Genomic DNA, 14,900 nt, shown 5'->3' with positions numbered 1-14,900 from the left:
TTACATGGGAGGATGTGAAAAGTGTTCATATGTAGTAAAAACCTGAGAAATCCCTCCGTTTTCGTCATTTATTACGGAATCGACTTAAAGCCAGGTCGTCACATTGGTCGCTCTTCTCTCTGAAACGGTTGTACTTATCGTCTGCAAAGCTATGTCGCGTGCTGCGGTATGCGGAGACACTAAAAGCACTATAGTAGAACACAGATGAAGATTCTAAGATGATGTAATAGCCAGTAAGAAGTAGTACAATTCAAGTTTTAAGTATCGATTATTGACTTTTTAGCTGGCTTTGGTGCCTTGGACATGAGCTACGACCTTAAGATTCTGCATGAAAGGAGGACTAGCAGCCGAGTTCCCGGGAGGATGTGAAAAGTGTTCATGTGTAGTAAAAACCTGAGAAATCCGCCCATTTTCGTCATTTGTTATCGAATCGACTTAAAGCCGGATCGTCACATTGGCAACTCAACTCTCTGAAACGGTTGTACTTATTGTCTGCAAAGCTATGTCGCGTGCTGCGGTATGTGGAGACACTAAAAGCACCATAGTAGAACACAGATGAAGCTTCTAAGTTGATGCAATAGCCAGTAAGAAGTAGTACAACTCAAGTTTTAGGTATCGATTATTGACTTTTTAGCTGGCTTTGGTGCTTTGGACATAGCTAGGACCATAAGATTCTGCAAGAAAGGAGGACTAGCAGCCGAGTTGCACGGGAGAATGTGAAAAGTGTTCATATGTAGTAAAATCCTGAGAAATCCGTCCGTTTTCGTCATTTGTTATCGAATCGACTTAAAGCCAGATCGTCACATTGGCCGCTCTCCTCTCTGAAACGGTTGTACTTATCGTCTGAAAGCTATGTCGCGTGCTGCGGTATGCGGAGACACTAAAAGCACCATAGTAGGACACAGATGAAGCTTCTAAGATGATGAAATAGCCAGTAAGAATTAGTACAATACCAGTTTTAGGTATCGATTATTGACTTTTTAGCAGGCTTTGGTGCCTTGGACATGAGCTAGGACCTTAAGATTCTGCATGAAAGGGGGACTAGCAGCCGAGTTGCACGGGAGAATGTGAAAAGTGTTCATATGTAGTAAAAACCTGAGAAATCCGTCCGTTTTCGTCATTTGTTATCGAATCGACTTAAAGCCAGGTCGTCACATTGGCCGCTCTTCTCTCTGAAACGGTTGTACTTATCGTCTGCAAAGCTATGTCACGTGTTGCGGTATGTGGAGACTCTAAAAGCACCATAGTAGAACACAGATGATGCTTGTAAGTTGATGTAATAGACAGTAAGAACTAGTACAACTCAAGTTCTAGGTATCGATTATTGACTTTTTAGCTGGCTTTGGTGCCTTGGACATGAGCTAGCACCATAAGATTGTGCATGAAAGGAGGACTAGCAGCCGAGTTGCACGGGAGAATGTGAAAAGTGTTCATATGTAGTAAAAACCGGAGAAATCCGTCCGTTTTCGTCATTTGTTATCGAATCGACTTAAAGCCAGATCGTCACATTGGCCACTCTTCTCTCTGAAACGGTTGTACTTATCGTCTGAAAGCTATGTCGCGTGCTGCGGTATGCGGAGACACTAAAAGCACCATAGTAGGACACAGATGAAGCTTCTAAGATGATGAAATAGCCAGTAAGAATTAGTACAATACCAGTTTTAAGTATCGATTATTGACTTTTTAGCAGGCTTTGGTGCCTTGGACATGAGCTAGCACCATAAGATTCTGCATGAAAGGAGGACTAGCAGCCGAGTTACATGGGAGGATGTGAAAAGTGTTCATATGTAGTAAAAACCTGCGAAATCCGTCCGTTTTCGTCATTTGTTATCGAATCGACTTAAAGCCAGATCGTCACATTGGCCGCTCTTCTCTCTGAAACGGTTGTACATATCGTCTGCAAAGCTATGTCGCGTGTTTGCGGTATGTGGAGACTCTAAAAGCACCATAGTAGAACACAGATAATGCTTGTAAGTTGATGTAATAGCCAGTAAGAAGTAGTACAACTCAAGTTCTAGGTATCGATTATTGACTTTTTAGCTTGCTTTGGTGCCATGGACATGAGCTAGGACCATAAGATTCTGCATGAAAGGAGGACTAGCAGCCGAGTTACATGGGAGGATGTGAAAAGTGTTCATATGTAGTAAAAACCTGAGAAATCCCTCCGTTTTCGTCATTTGTTACGGAATCGACTTAAAGCCAGGTCGTCAAATTGGTCGCTCTTCTCTCTGAAACGGTTGTACTTATCGTCTGCAAAGCTATGTCGCGTGCTGCGGTATGCGGAGACACTAAAAGCATTATAGTAGAACACAGATGAAGATTCTAAGATGATGTAATAGCCAATAAGAAGTAGTACAATTCAAGTTTTAAGTATCGATTATTGACTTTTTAGCTGGCTTTGGTGCCTTGGACATGAGCTAGCACCATAAGATTCTGCATGAAAGGAGGACTAGCAGCCGAGTTGCCCGGGAGGATGTGAAAAGTGTTCATGTGTAGTAAAATCCTGAGAAATCCGCCCATTTTCGTCATTTGTTATCGAATCGACTTAAAGCCGGATCGTCACATTGGCAACTCAACTCTCTGAAACGGTTGTACTTATTGTCTGCAAAGCTATGTCGCGTGCTGCGGTATGTGGAGACACTAAAAGCACCATAGTAGAACACAGATGAAGCTTCTAAGTTGATGTAATAGCCAGTAAGAAGTAGTACAACTCAAGTTTTAGGTATCGATTATTGACTTTTTAGCTGGCTTTGGTGCTTTGGACATAGCTAGGACCATAAGATTCTGCAAGAAAGGAGGACTAGCAGCCGAGTTGCACGGGAGAATGTGAAAAGTGTTCATATGTAGTAAAATCCTGAGAAATCCGTCCGTTTTCGTCATTTGTTATCGAATCGACTTAAAGCCAGATCGTCACATTGGCCGCTCTCCTCTCTGAAACGGTTGTACTTATCGTCTGAAAGCTATGTCGCGTGCTGCGGTATGCGGAGACACTAAAAGCACCATAGTAGGACACAGATGAAGCTTCTAAGATGATGAAATAGCCAGTAAGAATTAGTACATTACCAGTTTTAGGTATCGATTATTGACTTTTTAGCAGGCTTTGGTGCCTTGGACATGAGCTAGGACCTTAAGATTCTGCATGAAAGGAGGACTAGCAGCCGAGTTGCACGGGAGAATGTGAAAAGTGTTCATATGTAGTAAAAACCTGAGAAATCCGTCCGTTTTCGTCATTTGTTATCGAATCGACTTAAAGCCAGATCGTCACATTGGCCGCTCTTCTCTCTGAAACGGTTGTACATATCGTCTGCAAAGCTATGTCACGTGTTGCGGTATGTGGAGACTCTAAAAGCACCATAGTAGAACACAGATGATGCTTGTAAGTTGATGTAATAGCCAGTAAGAAGTAGTACAACTCAAGTTCTAGGTATCGATTATTGACTTTTTAGCTGGCTTTGGTGCCTTGGACATGAGCTAGCACCATAAGATTCTGCATGAAAGGAGGACTAGCAGCCGAGTTGCACGGGAGAATGTGAAAAGTGTTCATATGTAGTAAAAACCGGAGAAATCCATCCGTTTTCGTCATTTGTTATCGAATCGACTTAAAGCCATATCGTCACATTGGCCGCTCTTCTCTCTGAAACGGTTGTACTTATCGTCTGAAAGCTATGTCGCGTGCTGCGGTATGCGGAGACACTAAAAGCACCATAGTAGAACACAGATGAAGATTCTAAGATGATGTAATAGCCAGTAAGTATTAGTACAATACCAGATTTAGGTATCGATTATTGAATTTTCAGCTGGATTTGGTGCCTTGGACATGAGCTAGGACCTTAAGATACTGCATGAAAGGAGGACTAGCAGCCGAATTGCACGGGAGAATGTGAAAAGTGTTCATATGTAGTAAAAACCTGAGAAATCCGTCCGTTTTCTTCATTTGTTACTGAATCGATTTAAAGCCAGGTCGTCACATTGTCCGCTCTTCTCTCTGAAACGGTTGTACATATCGTCTGAAAGCTATGTCGAGTGCTGCGGTATGCGGAGACACTAAAAGCACCATAGTAGGACACAGATGAAGCTTCTAAGATGATGAAATAGCCAGTAAGAATTAGTACAATACCAGTTTTAGGTATCGATTATTGACTTTTTAGCAGGCTTTGGTGCCTTGGACATGAGCTAGGACCTTAAGATTCTGCTTGAAAGGAGGACTAGCAGAAGAGTTGCACGGTAGGATGTGAAAAGTGTTAATATGTAGTAAAAACCTGAGAAATCCGTCCGTTTTCGTCATTTGTTACCGAATCGACTTAAAGCCAGATAGTCACATTGGCCGCTCTTCTCTCTGAAACGGTTGTACATATCGTCTGCAAAGCTATGTCACGTGTTGCGGTATGTGGAGACTCTAAAAGCACCATAGTAGAACACAGATGATGCTTGTAAGTTGATATAATAGCCAGTAAGAAGTAGTACAACTCAAGTTCTAGGTATCGATTATTGACTTTTTAGCTGGCTTTGGTGCCTTGGACATGAGCTAGCACCATAAGATTCTGCATGAAAGGAGGACTAGCAGCCGAATTGCACGCAAGATTGTGAAAAGTGTTCATATGTAGTAAAAACCAGAGAAATCCGTCTGTATTCGTCATTTGGTATGGAATCGACTTAAAGCCAGATCGTCACATTGGCCGCTCTCCTCTCTGAAACGGTTGTACTTATCGTCTGCAAAGCTATGTCGCGTGCTGCGGTTTGTGGAGACACTAAAAGCACCATAGTAGAACACAGATGAAGCTTCTAAGATGGTGTAATAGCCAGTAAGAATTAGTACAATACCAGATTTAGGTATCGATTATTTAATTTTCAGCTGGATTTGGTGCCTTGGACATGAGCTAGGACCTTAAGATTCTGCATGAAAGGAGGACTAGCAGCCGAATTGCACGCGAGATTGTGAAAAGTGTTCATATGTTGTAAAAACCTGAGAAATCCGTCTGTATTCGTCATTTGGTATGGAATCGACTTAAAGCCAGATTGTCACATTGGCCGCTCTTCTCTCTGAAACGGTTGTACTTATCGTCTGTAAAGCTATGTCGCGTGCTGCGGTTTGTGGAGACACTAAAAGCACCATAGTAGAACACAGATGAAGCTTCTAAGATGATGTAATAGCCAGTAAGATGTAGTACAATTCAAGTGTTAGGTATCGATTATTGACTTTTTAGCTGGATTTGGTGCCTTGGACATGAGCTAGGACCATAAGATTCTGCATGAAAGGAGGACTAGCTGCCGAGTTGCACGGGAGAATGTGAAAAGTGTTCATATGTAGTAAAAACCTGAGAAATCCGTCTGTATTCGTCATTTGGTATGGAATCGACTTAAAGCCGGATCGTCACATTGGCCGCTCTTCTCTCTGAAACGGTTGTACTTATCGTCTGCAAAGCTATGTCGCGTGCTGCGGTTTGTGGAGACACTAAAAGCACCATAGTAGAACACAGATGAAGCTTCTAAGTTGATGTAATCGCCAGTAAGAAGTGGTACAATCCAAGTTTCAGGTATCGATTATTGAATTTTTAGCTGGCCTTGGTGCATTGGACGTGAGCTAGGACCTTAAGACTCTGCATGAAAGGAGGACTAGCAGCCGAGTAGCAAGGGAGAATGTGAAAAGTGTTCATATGTATTAAAAAACTGAGAAATCCGTCCGTTTTCGTCATTTGTTATCGAATCGACTTAAAGCCAGATCGTCACATTTGCCGCTCTTCTCTCTGAAACGGTTGTACTTATCGTCTGCAAAGCTATGTCGCGTGCTGCGGTATGTGGAGACGCTAAAAGCACCATTGTCGAACACAGATGAAGCTTCTAAGTTGATGTAATAGTCAGTAAGAAGTAGTACAACTCGAGTTTTAGGTATCGATTATTGACTTTTTAGCTATATTTGGTGCCTTGGACATGAGCTAGGACCATAAGATTCTGCATGAAAGGAGGACTAGCAGCCGAGTGGCATGGGAGAATGTGAAACGTGTTCATATGTAGTAAAAACCTGAGAAATTCGTCCGTTTTCGTCATTTGTTAACGAATCGACTTAAAGCCAGATCGTCGCATTGGTCGCTCTTCTCTCTGAAACGGTTGTACTTATAGTCTGAAAGCTATGTTGCGTGCTGCGGTATGCGGAGACACTAAAAGCACCATAGTAGAACACAGATGAACCTTCTAAGATGATGTAATAGCCAGTAAGAATTAGTACAATACCAGATTTAGGTATCGATTATTGAATTTTCAGCTGGATTTGGTGCCTTGGACATGAGCTAGGACCTTAAGATTCTGCATGAAAGGAGGACTAGCAGCCGAATTGCACGGGAGAAGGTGAAAAGTGTTCATATGTAGTAAAAACCTGAGAAATCCGTCCGTTTTCGTCATTTGTTATCGAATCGACTTAAAGCCAGATCGTCACATTGGCCGCTCTTCTCTCTGAAACGGTTGTACTTATCGTCTGCAAAGCTATGTCGCGTGCTGCGGTTTGTGGAGACACTAAAAGCACCATAGTAGAACACAGATGAAGCTTCTAAGATGATGTAATAGCCAGTAAGATGTAGTACAATTCAAGTGTTAGGTATCGATTATTGACTTTTTAGCTGGCTTTGGTGCCTTGGACATGAGCTAGGACCTTAAGATTCTGCATGAAAGGAGGACTAGCTGCCGAGTTGCACGGGAGAATATGAAAAGTGTTCATATGTAGTAAAAACCTGAGAAATACGTCCGTTTTCGTCATTTGTTATCGAATCGACTTAAAGCCAGATCGTCACATTGGCCGCTCTTCGCTCTGAAACGGTTGTACTTATCGTCTGCAAAGCTATGTCGCGTGCTGCAGTAAGCGGAGACACTAATAGCACCATAGTAGACCACAGATGAAGCTTCTAAGTTGATGTAATAGCCAGTAAGAAGTAGTACAATTCAAGTTTTAGGTATCGATTATTGACTTTTTAGCTTGCCTTGGTGCATTGGACGTGAGCTAGGACCTTAAGATTCTGCATGAAAGGAGGACTAGCAGCCGAGTAGCAAGGGAGAATGTGAAAAGTGTTCATATGTAGTGAAAACCTGAGAAATCCGTCCGTTTTCTTCATTTGTTATGGAATCGATTTAAAGCCAGGACGTCACATTGTCCGCTCTTCTCTCTGAAACGGTTGTACATATCGTCTGCAGAGCTATTTCGCGTGTTGCGATATGCGGGGACACTAAAATCACCATAGTAGAACAATGATGAAGCTTCTAAGTTGATGTAACAGCTAGTAAGAATTAGTACAATACCAGATTTAGGTATCGATTATTGACTTTTTAGCTGGATTTGGTGCCTTCGACATGAGCTAGGACCTTAATATTCTGCATGAAAGGAGGACTAGCAGCCGAATTGCACGCGAGATTGTGAAAAGTGTTCATATGTAGTAAAAACCTGAGAATTCCGTCCGTATACGTCATTTGTTATGGAATCGACTTAAAGCCAGATCATCACATTGGCCGCTCTTCTCTCTGAAACGGTTGTACTTATTGTCTGCAAAGCTATGTTGCGTGCTGCTGTTTGTGGAGACACTAAAAGCACCATAGTAGAACACAGATGAAGCTTCTAAGATGATGTAATATCCAGTAAGAAGTAGTAGAATTCAAGTTTTAAGTATCGATTATTGACTTTTTAGCTGGCTTTGGTGCCTTGGACATGAGCTAGGACCTTAAGACTCTGCATGAAAGGAGGACTAGCAGCCGAGTTGCATGGGAGGATGTGAAAAGTGTACATATGTAGTAAAAACCTGAGAAATCCGTCCGTTTTCGTCAATTGTTATGGAATCGCCTTAAAGCCAGATCGTCATATTGGCCTTTCTTCGCTCTGAAACGGTTGTACTTATCGTCTGCAAAGCTATGTCGCGTGCTGCGGTATGCGGAGACACTAAAAGCACCATTGTAGAACACAGATGAAGCTTCTAAGTTGATGTAATAACCAGTAAGAAGTAGTACAATTCAAGTTTTAAGTTTAGATTTTTGAATTTTTAGCTGGCTTTGGTGCCTTGGACATGAGCTAGGACCTTAAGATTCTGCATGAAAGGAGCACTAGCAGGTGAGTTGCACGGGAGAATGTGAAAAGTGTTCATATGTAGTAAAAACCTGAGAAATTCGTCCGTTTTCGTCATTTGTTATCGAATCGACTTAAAGCCAGGTCGTCACATTGGCCGATCTTCTGTCTGAAACGGTTGTACATATCGTCTGCAAAGCTATGTCGCGTGTTGCGGTATGTGGAGACTCTAAAAGCACCATAGTAGAACACAGCTGAAGCTTCTAAGTTGATGTAATAGCCAGTAAGAAGTAGTACATCTGAAGTTCTAGGTATCGATTATTGACTTTTTAGCTGGCTTTGGTGCCTTGGACATGAGCTAGGACCATAAGATTCTGCATGAAACGCGGACTAGCAGCCGAGTTGCACGCGAGAATGTGAAAAGTGTTCATATATAGTAAAAACCTGAGAAATCCGTCCGTTTTCGTCATTTGTTATCGAATCGACTTAAAGCCATATCGTCACATTGGCCGCTCTTCTCTCTGAAACGGTTGTACTTATCGTCTGAAAGCTATGTCGCGTGCTGCGGAATGCGGAGACACTAAAAGCACCATAGTAGAACAAAGATGAAGCTTCTAAGATGATGTAATAGCCAGTAAGAAGTAGTACAACACTAGTTCTAGGTATCGATTATTGACTTTTTAGCTTGCTTTGGTGCCTTGGACATGAGCTAGGGCCATAAGATTCTGCATGAAAGGAGGACTAGCAGCCGAGTTGCATGGGAGAATGTGAAAAGTGTTCATATGTAGTAAAAACCTGAGAAATTCGTCCGTTTTCGTCATTTGTTATCGAATCGACTTAAAGCCAGGTCGTCACATTGGCCGATCTTCTGTCTGAAACGGTTGTACATATCGTCTGCAAAGCTATGTCGCGTGTTGCGGTATGTGGAGACTCTAAAAGCACCATAGTAGAACACAGCTGAAGCTTCTAAGTTGATGTAATAGCCAGTGAGAAGTAGTACATCTGAAGTTCTAGGTATCGATTATTGACTTTTTAGCTGGCTTTGGTGCCTTGGACATGAGCTAGGACCATAAGATCCTGCATGAAACGCGGACTAGCAGCCGAGTTGCACGCGAGAATGTGAAAAGTGTTCATATGTAGTAAAAACCTGAGAAATCCGTCCGTTTTCGTCATTTGTTATCGAATCGACTTAAAGCCAGATCGTCACATTGGCCGCTCTTCTCTCTGAAACGGTTGTACTTATCGTCTGAAAGCTATGTCGCGTGCTGCGGAATGCGGAGACACTAAAAGCACCATAGCAGAACACAGCTGAAGCTTCTAAGTTGATGTAATAGCCAGTAAGAAGTAGTACATCTGAAGTTCTAGGTATCGATTATTGACTTTTTAGCTGGCTTTGGTGCCTTGGACATGAGCTCGGACCATAAGATTCTGCAAGAAACGCGGTCTAGCAGCCGAGTTGCACGCGAGAATGTGAAAAGTGTTCATATGTAGTAAAAACCTGAGAAATCCGTCCGTTTTCGTCATTTGTTATCGAATGGACTTAAAGCCAGATCGTCACATTGGCCACTCTTCTCTCTGAAACGGTTTTACTTATCGTCTGAAAGCTATGTCGCGTGCTGCAGTATGCGGAGACACTAAAAGCACCATAGTAGAACACAGATGAAGCTTCTAAGTTGATGTAATAGCCAGAAAGAAGTAGTACATCTCAAGTTCTAGGTATCGATTACTGACTTTTTAGCTGGCTTTGGTGCCTTGGACATGAGCTAGGACCATAAGATTCTGCATAAAAGGAGGACTAGCAGCCGAGTTGCACGGGAGAATGTGAAAAGTGTTCATATGTAGTAAAATCCTGAGAGATCCGTCCGTTTTCGTCATTTGTTATCGAATCGACTTAAAGCCAGATCGTCACATTGGCCGCTCTCCTCTCTGAAACGGTTGTACTTGTCGTCTGAAAGGTATGTCGCGTGCTGCGGTATGCGGAGACACTAAAAGCACCATAGTAGGACACAGATGAAGCTTCTAAGATGATGAAATAGCCAGTAAGAATTAGTACAATACCAGTTTTAGGTATCGATTATTGACTTTTTAGCAAGCTTTGGTGCCTTGGACATGAGCTAGGACCTTAAGATTCTGCATGAAAGGAGGACTAGCAGCAGAATTGCACGCGAGATTGTGAAAAGTGTTCATATGTAGTAAAAACCTGAGAAATCCGTCTGTTTCGTCATTTGGTATGGAATCGACTTAAAGCCAGATCGTCACATTGGCCGCTCTTCTCTCTGAAACGGTTGTACTTATCGTCTGCAAAGCTATGTCGCGTGCTGCGGTTTGTGGAGACACAAAAAGCACCATAGTAGAACACAGATGAAGCTTCTAAGTTGATGTAATAGCCAGTAAGAAGTAGTACAATTCGAGTTTTAGGTATCGATTATTGACTTTTTCGCTGGCCTTGGTGCATTGGACGTGAGCTAAAACCTTAAGATTCTGCATGAAAGGAGGACTAGCAGCCGAGTAGCATGAGAGAATGTGAAACGTGTTCATGTGTATTAAAAACCTGAGAAATCCGTCCGTTTTCGTCATTTGTTATCGAATCGACTTAAAGCCAGATCGTCGCATTGGCCGCTCTTCTCTCTGAAACGGTTGTACTTATCGTCTGAAAGCTATGTCGCGTGCTGCGGTATGCGGAGACACTAAAAGCACCATAGTAGAACACAGATGAAGCTTCTACGATAATGTAATAGCCAGTAAGAATTAGTACAATACCAGTTTTACGTATCGGTTATTGACTTTTTAGCTGGCTTTGGTGCCTTGGACATGAGCTAGGACCTTAAGATTCTGCATGAAAGGAGTACTAGCAGCCGAATTGCACGGGAGAATGTGAAAAGTGTTCATATGTAGTAAAACCCTGAGAAATCCGTCCGTTTTATTCATTTGTTACGGAATCGATTTAAAGCCAGGTCGTCACATTGTCCGCTCTTCTCTCTGAAACGGTTGTACATATCGTCTGCAAAGCTATGTCGCGTGCTGCGATATGCGGGGACACTAAAATCACCATAGTAGAACATTGATGAAGCTTCTAAGTTGATGTAATAGCTACTAAGAATTAGTACAATACCAGGTTTAGATATCGATTATTGACTTTTTAGCTGGCTTTGGTGCCTTGGACATGAGCTAGGACCTTAAGGTTCTGCATGAATGGAGGACTAGCAGCCGAGTTGCACGGGAGGATGTGAAAAGTGTTCATGTGTAGTAAAAACCTGAGAAATCCGTCCGTTTTCGTCATTTGTTATCGAATCGACTGAAAGCCAGGTCGTCACATTGGCCGCTCTTCTCTCTGAAACGGTTGTACTTATCGTCTGCAAAGGTATGTCGCGTGTTGCGGTATGTGGAGACTCGAAAAGCACCATAGTAGAACATAGATGAAACTTCCAAGATGATGTAATAGCCAGTAAGAATTAGTACAATACCAGATTTAGGTATCGATTATTGACTTTTTAGCTGGATTTAGTGCCTTGGACATGAGCTAGGACCTTAAGATTCTGCATGAAAGGAGGACTAGCAGCCGAGTTGCACAGGAGGATGTGAAAAGTGTTCATATGTAGTAAAAACCTGGACATCCGTCCGTTTTCGTCATTTGTTATCGAATCGACTTAAAGCCAGATCGTCACATTGGCCGCTCTTCGCTCTGAAACGGTTGTACTTATCGCCTGCAAAGCTATGTCGCGTGCTACGTTATGCGGAGACACTAATAGCACCATAGTAGAACACAGATGAAGCTTCTAAGTTGATGTGATAGCCAGTAAGAAGTAGTACAATCCAAGTTTTAGGTATCGATTTTTGACTTTTTAGCTGGCTTTGGTGCATTGGACGTGAGCTAAGACCTTAAGATTCTGCATGAAAGGAGGACTAGCAGCCAAGTTGCACGGGAGAAGGTGAAAAGTGTTCATATGTAGTAAAAACCTGAGAAATCCGTCCGTTTTCGTCATTTGTTATCGAATCGACTTAAAGCCAGATCGTCACATTGGCCGCTCTTCTCTCTGAAACGGTTGTACTTATCGTCTGCAAAGCTATGTCGCGTGCTGCGGTATGTGGAGGCACTAAGAGCACCATAGTAGAACACAGATGAAGCTTCTAAGTTGATGTAATAGCCAGTAAGAAGTAGTACATCCCAAGTACTAGGTATCGATTATTGACTTTTTAGCTGGCTTTGGTGCCTTGGACATGAGCTAGGACCATAGGATTCTGCATGAAAGGAGGACTAGCAGCCGAGTTGCAAGGGAGAATGTGAAAAGTGTTCATATGTAGTAAAAACCTGAGAAATCCGTCCGTTTTCGTCATTTGTTATCGAATCGACTTAAAGCCAGATCGTCACATTGGCCGCTCTTCTCTCTGAAACGGTTGTACTTATCGTCTGCAAAGCTATGTCGCGTGCTGCGGTATGTGGAGGCACTAAAAGCACCATAGTAAAACACAGATGAAGCTTCTAAGTTGATGTAATAACCAGTAAGAAGTAGTACAATTCAAGTTTTAAGTGTCGATTATTGACTTTTTAGCTGGCTTTGGTGCCTTGGACATGAGCTAGGACCTTAAGATTCTGCATGAAAGGAGGAAAAGCAGCCGAGTTGCATGGGAGAATGTGAAAAGTGTTCATATGTACTAAAAACCTGAGAAATCCGTCCGTTTCCGTCATTTGTTATCGAATCGACTTAAAGCCAGGTCGTCACATTGGCCGCTCTTCTGTCTGAAACGGTTGTACATATCGTCTGCAAAGCTATGTCGCGTGTTGCGGTGTGTGGAGACTCTAAAAGCACCATAGTAGAACACAGATGAAGCTTCTAAGATGATGTAATAGCCAGTAAGAAGTAGTACAATTCAAGTGTTAAGTGTCGATTATTGACTTTTTAGCTGGCTTTGGTGCCTTGGACATGAGCTAGGACCATAAGATTCTGCATGAAAGGAGGACTAGCAGCCGAATTGCAAGGGAGAATGTGAAAAGTGTTCATATGTAGTAAAAACCTGAGAAATCCGTCCGTTTTCGTCATTTGTTAACGAATCGACTTAAAGAGAGATCGTCACATTGGCCGCTCTTCTCTCTGAAACGGTTGTACTTATCGTCTGCAAAGCTATGTCGCGTGCTGCGGTATGTGGAGGCACTAAAAGCACCATAGTAAAACACAGATGAAGCTTCTAAGTTGATGTAATAACCAGTAAGAAGTAGTACAATTCAAGTTTTAAGTGTCGATTATTGACTTTTTAGCTGGCTTTGGTGCCTTGGACATGAGCTAGGACCATAAGATTCTGCATGAAAGGAGGACTAGCAGCCGAGTTGCAAGGGAGAATGTGAAAAGTGTTCATATGTAGTAAAAACCTGAGAAATCCGTCCGTTTTCGTCATTTGTTATCGAATCGACTTAAAGCCAGATCGTCACATTGGCCGCTCTTCTCTCTGAAACGGTTGTACTTATCGTCTGAGAGCTATGTCGCGTGCTGCAGTATGCGGAGACACTAAAAGCACCATAGTAGAACACAGATGAAACTTCTAAGATGATGTAATAGCCAGTAAGAATTAGTACAATACCAGATTTAGGTATCGATTATTGACTTTTTAGCTTGCTTTGGTGCCTTGGACATGAGCTAGGACCTTAAGATTCTGCATTAAAGGAGGACTAGCAGCCGAATTGCACGCAAGATTGTGAAAAGTGTTCATATGTAGTAAAAACCTGAGAAATCCGTCCGTTTTCGTCATTTGTTATCGAATCGACTTAAAGCCAGATCGTCACATTGGCCGCTCTTCGCTCTGAAACGGTTGTACTTATTGCCTGCAAAGCTATGTCGCGAGCTGCGTTATGCGGAGACACTAATAGCACCATAGTAGAACACAGATGAAGCTTCTAAGTTGATGTAATAGCCAGTAAGAAGTAGTACAATCCAAGTTTTAGGTATCGATTATTGACTTTTTAGCTGGCTTTGGTGCATTGGACGTGAGCTAAGACCTTAAGATTATGCATGAAAGGAGGACTAGCAGCCAAGTTGCACGGGAGATGGCGAAAAGTATTCATATGTAGTAAAAACCTGAGAAATCCGTCCGTTTTCGTCATTTGTTATCGAATCGACTTAATGCCAGATCGTCACATAGGCCGCTCTTCTCTCTGAAACGGTTGTACTTATCGTCTGCAAAGCTATGTCGCGTGCTGCGGTATGTGGAGGCACTAAAAGCACCATAGTAAAACACAGATGAAGCTTCTAAGTTGATGTAATAGCCAGTAAGAAGTAGTGCAAGTGAAATTTTAGATATCGATTATTGACTTTTTACCATTCTTTGGTGCCTTGGACATGAGCTAGGACCTTAAGATTCTGCATGAAAGGAGGACTAGCAGCCGAGTAGCAAGGGAGAATGTGAAAAGTGTTCATATGTAGTAAAAACCTGAGAAATCCGTCCGTTTTCGTCATTTGTTATCGAATCGACTGAAAGCCAGATCGTCACATTAGCCGCTCTTCTCTCTGAAACGGTTGTACTTATCGTCTGCAAAGCTATGTCGCGTGCTGCGGTATGTGGAGACACTAAAAGCACCGTTGTAGAACACAGACGAAACTTCTAAGTAGATGTAATAGCTAGTAAGAAGTAGTACAACTCAAGTTTTAGGTATCGATTATTGACTTTTTAGCCGGCTTTGGTGCCTTGGACATGAGCTAGGACCATAAGATTCTGCATGAAAGGAGGACTAGCAGCCGAGTTGCATGGGAAAATGTGAAAAGTGTTCACATGTAGTAAAAACCTGAGAAATCCGTCCGTTTTCGTCATTTGTTGTCGAATCGACTTAAAGCCAGATCGTCACATTGGCCGCTCTTCTCTCTGAAACGGTTGT

This window comes from Schistocerca gregaria, unplaced genomic scaffold (genome assembly GCF_023897955.1).
Source record: "Schistocerca gregaria isolate iqSchGreg1 unplaced genomic scaffold, iqSchGreg1.2 ptg000199l, whole genome shotgun sequence".
Classification (NCBI taxonomy): Eukaryota; Metazoa; Arthropoda; class Insecta; order Orthoptera; family Acrididae; genus Schistocerca; species Schistocerca gregaria.
Note: the sequence above shows the minus strand (reverse complement) of the source record.